Here is a 10133-nt window from a genome sequence, read left to right as displayed (position 1 = left end):
TTTATATTATTCTTGTAAGCCGAAGTTCACTTACAGGGGCACCATTTCTGTAAGCCAAAGTTCACTTACAGAGGTGTTATTTCTGTAGGCTGAAGTTTACCTACAGAAAGTTGTTGTGTTGTATTTAGATTATTCCTGTAAGACGAAGTTCACTTACGAAAGTGCTATTTCTGTAGGCCGAAGTTCACCTACAGAAAATAAGCCATATCTAGGACTAGTTCCAAGGTAATGTCGGGCTGCAGGGTGCAAACCAACACGTGAGCTCATGGCCTGCATAGGACAGACATGCATCATACTTGGTTGCGCATTTCCTCTGTTATGATTGTTGATTGAATGTATACTTTCTTTGTTTTCATTCTATTCTCTGTGTCTGTCTTTTGTTTTCTTGTATTCTTTTGATTGTGTTTTGCTTTTTGTTTTCTCTATTTTCTCTATTTATCTGTTTCTTCTGTCTACTGCTTCTCGGTATTCTGCTATTTATCTGCTAAACAACACGGAATTAATGAACATAACTAATAACCCCGGCCCTACTAAGAACTCCCTAATTCTTACCCTTCTCTCTCCCTTCACCCTTCAGATGGAAGCTTGATTATTTTAACATAGTTAGTCCTTGAGTTGCGACTAGGGTTAGGTATTATATGAAAAGTTAAACTGTTTCAGTATAGACTTAATGAACCTATACGTGGGACAGGCTAACTATTCATACCGAAATTTACATAAGCTTTAAATACATACGTTAAGCAGAAAAATCATAGCAGAGTAAAGAAACACAGATCACAGAGTAACCAGAGTAAAGTAAAGAGATAAAGAGAAAAAAGTGATATAGATACAGAAGAAAGAGTAACCAGAGAAAAGTAAAGAGATACAAAGAGAAAAGAGTAATATGATAAAGAGAAATGGTTTGATCCAAGCTTTTGTAAAAGTGAAAGATGTAAAGTTTGTATAGTATGATTGAACAGAGAATGAAAGAGGTACTGTATAAGAATGTGAAAGTAATGATAAATAATGAGAATGATAATGAATGATGATAATAAGAATGATTATGTGATGATCTGCTGCGTAAAGGCAGTCAGATAGATGGTGGTACGACCACTGAGAGTGCTTTCCTGGGATACTTAGCTATAATGCTATTCTGTAAGTCAGAGGACTCTTACAGAGGTATCGAGAAAACACAACTAGCATATACTCCTGTAAGTCAAAGGACTCTTACAGTGAGTATGTGTGTGCTCCTGTAAGTCAAAGGACTCTTACAGCGAGTGTGTTGAGCAGATATAAGTTAACTAGCTCCGCCATGCAAGTAAAAGGACTCTTGCAGTGGTTTGCCTCACAAGTCAAAGGACTCTTGCGAGGGGCATTGCCAACAGGGAAGCCTTACTTGGTCAGAGGACTCCGGATAACGTCGGGAGCGGGTATGTAACCGACAAATGAGCTCATTACCTGCGCTAGGGCTAGACATGCATCATACATGGTTGCGCATTTCCTTTGTTATGATTGTGGTATGAATGTATGCTTTCCTTGTTTGTATTCCATTCTCTATGCTTGTGTTATTTTCTTGTATTCTTCTGTTTGTGTTTTGCTATCTATTTTATCTGTCTTCTCTACTTATCTGTGTTTTCTAATTACTGCTTCTTTGTATTCTGCTAATAGTCTGCTAAACAACATAAAATTAATGAACATAACTAATAACCCCGACCCTACTAAGAAGTCCCCAGTTCTTACCCCTTCTCTCTCCGTTTCCCCTTCAGATGGAAGTAAGAGTACCTTACCATAGTTCACTGATGACCATTCACAAGAAGAGGATTCTGCACTAGATAGTCTTCTGAGTCTAGGGTGAATATCGTTCTCTGTTTATATGTATATACTGTGGTACCAGCCAACGTCTGCACCCCGTTCGTATGCACACTTTAACCTAAATCCTGTGTACAAGATTCCTATTGTGTGGCTACTTCATGAGATACCAGAGAGACGTCCTGTGGAAAAGTCTGATCCTGCAGAGGAGTAGCAGATGATGTTCTATTTTTGATGACGTTCCACTTGACATGAGTTTTGAAGACCTAGAATGTACTTTCCCTCGCTTTAGTAGTTTAGAGGGACTAGGTGAGTATAGAGTCTAGGCTAGCCTAGGTGCCAGCTTAGAGACCTCTTGAACAGGTCAGGACCTGGGATGTTGTATGTATGTTTATGTATATAGTTATTATCTAGCTATATCTAGGGTTGTTCTAACTAAAGGTCTATACTCTAATAAAGGCTGGATAACTGAACGTTGCTAGCTACTCGTGATATATTTATGTGTGGTTGTTTATAACTGTTTTATCTGTTATTATTTGTGAATTGATTATAAATGATTCTGTCTATTAATCCAAACGTTTTCAAAAAAAAATACACTTCGCAAATTAACTACGCTTTTTACAACGAATCAGGCTCATATGATAAATAATAGATAATAATTAGGAAGACAAATTAGTAGCGCTCAGTTTCCGGTATGATCTAGACATTGAAAATTGGGTCGTTACACGTTACAATTTGGTATCAGAGCAGTTCGTTCCCAGTAGAGCCTGGGGAGTGGACTGAGTATGCTTTACTGCATACTCTGCTTGTGTGTCTCATTCCGTGAGGGTATCTTTAAGATACATTAAGCATGAATGTCTATGAGTGCTCATTTTGGGAATTTTCGTGCTTAACTTGAGATATTAAGATTGATCACCTTAATGTTGATTGTTTGGTGTAGATAAGACCTCAATGAATGTGAACAGGCATGGTTTAATCGAGTTTCGAATGTCAAATCGATGCAAGGCACATCTATCTTCATAGTTGTTGTGATCTCCATGGCTATGACTATATGAGATTTGGATGCTGTAAGTAATGGGCTGATCTCTTCTTCAGGATGGCTTGAAGGAAATAGATCGCTTGAAGATGGATTCTACACATGGCTAAAATTTTGGGGGCAAAATTTTCTTTTAGGATGATTGAATGTAACAACCCTGTTTTTCGAATACGCGAGATCTTTTCTGAAGGCACGGATTTCTCCGGAAGATTAGTAAAGGAAACACCTCTATTGTATCATCAAGAATCTCAATCCTCATTGTCATTATGTCATCCTTAAGCTAGAACCTCTTCTGAGGCAAGCTCGATAACGCAATCACGAAGAACCTAGTTTTTGAACCGTATCGGTTAGGAGTTTTGATTCTAGTTTCCATAAACAATCTCAGTTTGATGAACTGGAGTCGATTTATGAGAGAAGAAAGATAATAGTATAACATTATTATTATATTGGCATTAGAAGATTCTTGAATGATATTATATGGTTACCTGGTTTGTTTTAGTTAAAAAAGGAAATCGGTTTAACCGGGTTCACAATCTACTAGTGCAGATTAACAACAGCACTCTCTGTTGACTTTAGCAATGCTAATGCCTCATCATATATCTTCTATTCTCATGTTATTCATGTTACTAGTGTCATTTATACTAGTGGCTCAGATATTAATCTCTAGAAGTGTTATTAAGTGTATGTTCTAATACATCTAGTTTTAGTAATTATACAGCTGAGATATTTTCCAACCACCTCCCAAACTAGCCAATCATCATCAAGCATGACTTTTCTCACCCCCAAGACCTCCAAGGCTTCCTAATTTGCTAATTGTGGCCGAAAATTATCAAGAGAAAAAGGAGAGAAAGTTCTTAGTTCCAAATCTTCAAAGCTTGATTTCTTCCGAACTAAAACTCAAATCAAAACTCCGATTACACCAAAATGATCCTCTCTTCTTCCTCTACATAACCATGTAACTTATCAAGGCTGGAAATAAGGTGAGATAGCTGTTGCTTTCCCTTTTGAATTTGGTTTTTAAGGAAACATGCATGAACATGTGTTTTCTTGATGTTTTTCCTTAGATATCTTGCTTAGCTTGACTTGTGGGCCAAATATCTTCAATTCCTAGCACATTTAAGGTGAGGAATCCCTTCCTAACATGTTGATTAAGGTTTGGTCAGTTGAGATTTTATGGATTCAAAGTTGTTCTTGATGTGTTTTAGGAGGAAAAAGTGCTTTAAGAACACTTCAAAGAGTAACCAGATTTGGAGCAGCAAATCAAGGTGTGGTTTGGTAAAATTAATCTTGATTAATTGTGTTTGAGTTGTGTGATTATGGATTGGTTATGCTTGAAATTTATTGTTTATATGAGTGATTCTTGTTGAAATTTCGGTAAAAATTTGATGAAATTTGATGATATTTAACTATGAATTTGTGTTCGTAATGGCTGCTGGAATTTCAAACCCTAACCCTCAAATTGGGGTTGAATTTGTGTTGTATTCAAGGGGAAAATATGCAGCTTTAGTGGCTGCAATTTTATTTTGAATTATGGTAAAAATTGGTTGCCAAAAAGATTGAAAAATGGGTGAAAACAAAGAAAAAATCCGAAAAATTTACGAAGAACACGAAGAACATTTTGAGTGTGGTGAAGAACAATGAAGAGCACCTTTTTGATCCATAAAAGGGCAAGGAAGTAAATATTTTGGTGTTTGGGGGTTATTTTGTAATTTCGAAAAGTTAGGGTGGTTAAAGTAGAAATATTAAAAATTACCGGGGTAAAAAGTAAATTTTAAAGTTTAAAAGTTAAAGGTAAGGTAATTTTTGAAAATTTAATAATAAAATAATAAATAATAATAAAATATTAAATAATATTATTTAATTTAAAATAATATTTTAATAAAAATAATAAAATAATACGAAAAAGAGAGTTTTTCTTAAAAGTTTTAGAAAGACAACTTTAAGCTCAGAATCTCATAATTACCTTCAAAAAACACTTAGGGAGTGGTAATAACATATTAGTGAGGCAAAGACAAAGAAAAGATAAAAAGTTGAAGAAAAGATAAAAATCAAGGGAAAAGTCGGTAAAGTTTTAATGACAGAAACTAACAGAGACTAGTGAACGAACTAGGAGCAACATAGTTAGTTCTTGAGTTGCGCCTAGGGTTAGGTGATATATGAAAAGTTAAATTATTTTAGTATAGACTTAATGAACCTATACTTGGGACAGGCTAACCATTCATACCGAAATTTACATAAGCTTTAATTACATACATTAAACAGAGTAATCAGAGCAGAGTAAAGAGATACAGAGAAAAGAGTAATCAGAGCAGAGTGATGAGCGGATAATTTATACACTTTTTGGCATTATTTTTACATAGTTTTTAGTATGATTTTGTTAGTTTTTAGTATATTTTTATTATTTTTTAATAAAAAATCACATTTCTGGACTTTACTATGAGTTTGTGTGTTTTTCTGTGATTTCAGATATTTTCTGGCTGAAATTGAGGGACTTGAGCAAAAATCAGATTCAGAGGTTGAAGAAGGACTGCAAATGCTGCTGGATTCTGACCTCCCTGCACTCAAAGTGGATTTTCTAGAGCTACAGAACTTAAAATTGCACGCTTTGAATTGCGTTGGAAAGTAGAGATCCAGGGCTTTCCAGCAATATATAATATTCCATACTTTGCCCGAGTTTAGACGACACAAACTGGCGTTAAACGCCAGTTCCATGTTGCATTCTGGAGTTAAACGCCAGAAACAGGTTGCAATTTGGAGTTAAACGCCATAAACAGGTTACAAACTGGCGTTCAACTCCAAGAGAAGCCTCTACACGTTTAAAGCTCAATGCTCAGCCCAAGCACACACCATGTGGGCCCCAGAAGTGGATTTCTGCATCATTTACTCATTTCTGTAAACCCTAGTATCTAGTCTGATATAAATAGGACATTTTACTATTGTATTAGACATCTTTGATCAGTTTTATGCTATCTTAGACCTTTATGAGAGCTAGCCAATTGGCCATACCTGGACCTTGTTCTTATGTATTTTCAACGGTAGAGTTTCTACACACCATAGATTAAGGTGTGGAGCTCTGCTGTTCCTCATGAATTAATACAAAGTACTATTATTTTTCTATTCAATTCAAGCTTATTCCGATTCTAAGATATTCATTCGCACTTCAATATGAATGTGATGATCGTGACAGTCATCATCATTCCCAACCTATGAACGCGTGCCTGACAACCACTTCCGTTCTACCTTAGATTGAACGAATATGTCTAGGATTCCTTAATCAGAGTCTTCGTGGTATAAGTTAGAATCCATGGACGGCCATTCTTGAGATCCGGAAAGTCTAAACCTTGTCTGTGGTATTCCGAGTAGGATCTGGGAAGGGATGGCTGCGACGAGCTTCAAACTCGCGAGTGCTGGGCGTAGTGACAGACGAAAAAGGATCAATGGATCCTATTCCAGTATGATCGAGAACCGACAGATGATTAGCCATGCAGTGACAGAGCATTAGACCATTTTCACTGAGAGGATAGGATGTAGCCATTGATAACGGTGACGCCTAACATACAGCTTGCCATAGAAAGGAGTATGAATGATTGGATGAAGATAATAGGAAAGCAGAGGTTCAGGAGGAACAAGCATCTTCATACGCTTATCTGAAACTTTCACCAATGAATTACATAGGTATCTCTATCTTTAATTTATGTTTTATTTATATTTTAATTATATTTTAATTATCAAATATCCATAACCATATGAATCTGCCTGACTGAGATTTGCAAGATGATCATAGCTTGCTTCAAGCCGACAATCTCCGTGGGGTGGGATCGACCCTTACTCACGTAAGTTTATTACTTGGATGACCCAGTGCACTTGCTGGTTAGTTGTGCGAAGTTGTGACAAAGAACTAAGATTATGAACGTGCGTATTAAGTTTTTAGCACCGTTACCAAGGAATGAACCGTCACAATTTCTGCTCACCAAGTTTTTGGCGCCGTTGCCGGGGATTGTTCGAGTTTGGACAACTGACGGTTCATCTTGTTGCTCAGATTATGTAATTTTATTTTAATTTTAAGCTTTTTGTTTCGTTAATTTTATTTTCGAAAAATAAAACAAAAAAAATTTTTTTTTTGTAAATAAATATTTTAAAAAAAAAATTATTCTATGTTCTTCATATTTTTTAAGAATGAATTCTAGAGTTTTATGAAGCATGTTGAAGCCTGGCTGGCTGTATAGCCATGTCTAATTCATTTGGAACTGGGGCTTCCACTTATCAGCATAGAATGAAGTTGGATGAAGTATCAGCTTTTGTATGTCTGATTTGTATCTGCTAAAGCTTAGCTGGCCATTGGCCATGTCTAGTGTTTTGGACCGGAGGTTTCAATGAAAGCTTGGCTGGCTACTAAGCCATGTCTAATTCCTGGACTGGAGCTTTATACTAATATTGCAAGATTCCTGGAATTCCTATTAAAAATTTTGAAATCCTTATTTTTCTTTTTCCAATTAATTTTCGAAAAAAATTTAATAAAATCATAAAACCAAAAATAATTTTGGGTTTCTTGTGTGAGTCTTGTGCCAATTTTTAAGTTTGGTGTTAATTGTATGTTTTTATAATTTTCTTGCATTTTTCAAAAATTCATCATGCATTCTTCATGATCTTCAGGTTGTTCTTGATGAATCCTCTTGTTTGATCTTCATGTTTTCTTATTTTGCATCTTTTCTTGTTTTCCATATGCAATTTTAATTTGTTGGTGTCTAGTTATTGAAAATTTCTAAGTTTGGTGTCTTGCATGTTTTTCTTTTCTTAAAAATTTTCAAAAATAAGTTCTTGGTGTTCATCTTGACATTCAAAGTGTTCTTAGTGTTCATCTTGACATTCATAGTGTTCTTGCATGCATTGTGTGTTTTGATTCATAATTTTTATGTCTTGTGTCTTTTTTGTGTTTTTCTCTTTCTTCATTAAAAATCAAAAATAAAAAAAAATATCTTTCCCTTATTTTACTCATAATTTTTGAAAATTTGAGTTGACTTTTTCAAAACTTTTTAAAATTTAGTTGTTTCTTATGAGTCAGATCAAATTTTCAATTTAAAAATTCTATCTTTTTTTTCAAATCTTTTTCAAAAATCAAATCTTTTTCATTTTTCTTTTATGATTTTCGAAAATTTCAAATTGATTTTCAACATCTTTTTCTTATTTTTATTTCATATTTTCGAAATTAATGTTAACAATTAATGTGATTGATTCAAAATTTTTAAGTTTGTTACTTGCCTAGTAAGAAAGGTGCAGTCTTTAAACTCTAGAATAATACCTTTTTAGTTTCTTGTTAGTCAAGTAATCAACTTTGATTTCAAAAATCAAATCTTTTTAAATTTCTTTTTCAAATCTTTTTCAAAATAAATGTCAATTACATCTTTTTCAAAATCAATTTCAAAATCTTTTCCAACTTCTTTTCTAACTTCTTATCTTTCCAAAAATTGATTTTCAAATCTTTTTCCATCAACCACTTAATCTTTTGTTTGATTCTTATCTTTTTCAAAACTACCTAACTAACTCTCTCTCTCTAATTTTCGAAAATCCCTTCCCTGTTTTTCAAAATTCCTTTTTAAATTAACTAACTGTTTTTAATTTAATTTAATTTGATTCAATTTTCCTTTCTATTTTTCGAACTTTAATTTTTATTTTTATTTTAAATTCAATTTAAAAACAAAAATACTTTTATTTTAATTTATTTAATTTTCAAATTTCTCTTCTCCTCATCTCTTTCTAATTATTTATTCATCTACTAACACCCCTCTTTCACCCAAGAATTCGAACTCATTCCTCTCCCTTGTGTTTGGATTCTTATCTCTTCTTTCCTCCATTATTCTCTTCTTATACTTACATAAGGAATCTCTATACTGTGACATAGAGGATTCCTCTTCTTTTCTGTTTTCTTCTTTTTCATATGAGCAGGAACAAGGATAAGAACATTCTTGTTGAAGCTGACCCTGAACCTAAAAGGACTCTGAAGAGGAAGCTAAGGGAAGCTAAAGCACAACTCTCTGGAGAAAATCTGACAGAAATTTTCGAAAAAGAAGGAGACATGGCCGAAAATAATAACAATGCAAGGAAGATGCTTGGTGACTTTACTGTACCTAATTCCAATTTACATGGAAGAAGCATCTCAATCCCTGCCATTGGAGCAAACAATTTTGAGCTGAAACCTCAACTAGTTTCTCTGATGCAACAGAATTGCAAGTTTTATGGACTTCCATCCGAAGACCCCTTTCGGTTGATCCCGAGGTTAACAGGCTTATGCTTTTCCCATTTGCTGTAAGAGACAGAGCTAGAATATGGTTGGACTCTCAACCTAAAGACAGCCTGAACTCTTGGGATAAGCTGGTCACGGTTTTCTTAGCCAAGTTCTTTCCTCCTCAAAAGCTTAGCAAGCTTAGAGTGGATGTTCAAACCTTCAGACAGAAGGAAGGTGATTCCCTCTATGAAGCTTGGGAGAGATACAAGGAACTGACCAAAAAGTGTTCTTCTGACATGCTTTCAGAATGGACCATCCTGGATATATTCTATGATGGTCTGTCTGAATTATCAAAGATGTCATTGGACCATTCTTCAGGTGGATCCATTCAGCTAAAGAAAACGCCTGCAGAAGCTCAAGAGCTCATTGACATGGTTGCAAATAACCAGTTCATGTACACTTCTGAAAGGAATCCTGTGAGTAATGAGACGCCTCAGAGGATGGGAGTTCTTGAAATTGATACTCTGCATGCCATACTGGCTCAGAATAAAATATTGACTCAGCAAGTCAATATGATCACTCAGAGTCTATATGGATTGAAGGAATCATCCAACAGTACTAAAGAGGCATCTTCTGAAGAAGAAGCTTATGATCCTGAAAACCCTGCAATAGCAGAGGTAAATTACATGGGTGAACCCTATGGAAACACCTAAAATCCCTCATGGAGAAATCATCCAAATTTCTCATGGAAGGATCAACAAAAGCCTCAACAAGGCTTTAATAATGGTGGAAGAAATAGGTTTAGCAATAGCAAGCCTTTTCCATCGTCCACTCAGCAACAGACAGAGAATTCGGAGCAGAATCCATCTAGCTTAGCAAATATAGTCTCTGATCTATCTAAGGTCACTGTAAGTTTCATGAATGAAACAAGGTCCTCCATTAGAAATTTGGAGGCACAAGTGGGCCAACTTAGTAAAAGAGTCACTAAAACTCCTCCTAGTACTCTCCCAAGCAATACAGAAGAAAATCCAAAGAGAGAGTGCAAGGCCATTGATTTAACCATCATGGCCGAACCCACAAGGGAGG

The 10133-nt window shown here is 35.1% G+C and overlaps 1 non-coding gene across 1 annotated transcript; it reads right to left on the bottom strand.

Annotated features, from left to right (window-relative positions):
- Positions 1-9241: 9241 nt before the first annotated feature.
- Positions 9242-9349, bottom strand: LOC112761315 (small nucleolar RNA R71). Its single transcript, XR_003181715.1, has one exon. It is a non-coding gene; the product is annotated as a small nucleolar RNA R71 (small nucleolar RNA).
- Positions 9350-10133: the final 784 nt, after the last annotated feature.

The sequence above is a fragment of the Arachis hypogaea genome, chromosome 16 (assembly GCF_003086295.3).
Source record: "Arachis hypogaea cultivar Tifrunner chromosome 16, arahy.Tifrunner.gnm2.J5K5, whole genome shotgun sequence".
In the NCBI taxonomy this organism is placed as follows: Eukaryota; Viridiplantae; Streptophyta; class Magnoliopsida; order Fabales; family Fabaceae; genus Arachis; species Arachis hypogaea.
Note: the sequence above shows the minus strand (reverse complement) of the source record. Positions and strands in the feature narration are given on the sequence as shown.